The sequence below is a fragment of the Rhea americana genome, unplaced genomic scaffold (assembly GCF_003343005.1).
Source record: "Rhea americana isolate MKP2758 unplaced genomic scaffold, rheAme1 scaffold_171, whole genome shotgun sequence".
Lineage (NCBI taxonomy): Eukaryota > Metazoa > Chordata > Aves > Rheiformes > Rheidae > Rhea > Rhea americana.
The window spans coordinates 454,904-455,570 of NW_028185828.1; positions in this window are offsets into that span (position 1 = coordinate 454,904).

Below are 667 nucleotides of genomic sequence, written 5' to 3' on the forward strand. Positions count from 1 at the left end.
CGCTTCCCCCCTTCCCCCACCCGCCAGGTCCGTGCGTGACCCCCTTTCCCGCCCTTCCCTCCTCCTCCTCTTCCTCAGGCGGTCCTAGTCACCCCCTACCCGCCCCCCCCCGCGGCGAGAACCGCGCGTGGTGGCCGAGGTCTCGGGGGGAGGCGGGGGTGCCCGCAACCCCCGCGCCCGCCCGAGGACCCCTGACGAGAAGCGGGCGCACAAAATGGCGGACGCCCCCCCCCCTCCGCCCTGTTCGAGTGTGTGTGTGTGGGGGGGGGGTCGTGAGGCGCCGGAGCTCTTCTAGATGCTTCCACTGGCCTCGCCGCGACCCTCATTAGATGGTGGTTGCTCCTAACCAGGTAGTCGTACGAATGAAGGATGAGATGGAAAAAAAAAAAGGTGTGGGTTGGGGTCACAGCAAAATGCGTTTTCCTCAAGCGCTGCTCGCTCTCCTCTTTGATCTAGAGGCCGATCTGAGCCTTGGACCACAGGGACTGAATGTTCTTGCCTCATCTGGCTAATGTAGAGGCTGAAACTGGACGGCTGCCTTGCAGCAAGAGCTTACTATTGATGAAATGCATCAGTAGTAAGATAGGAGTAGACTGAGTATAGATTTCATAGGATGCTCAAAAAAAAAGTGGTAATTGGTCTCTCTGAGTCAGGCTAATTTTAATGA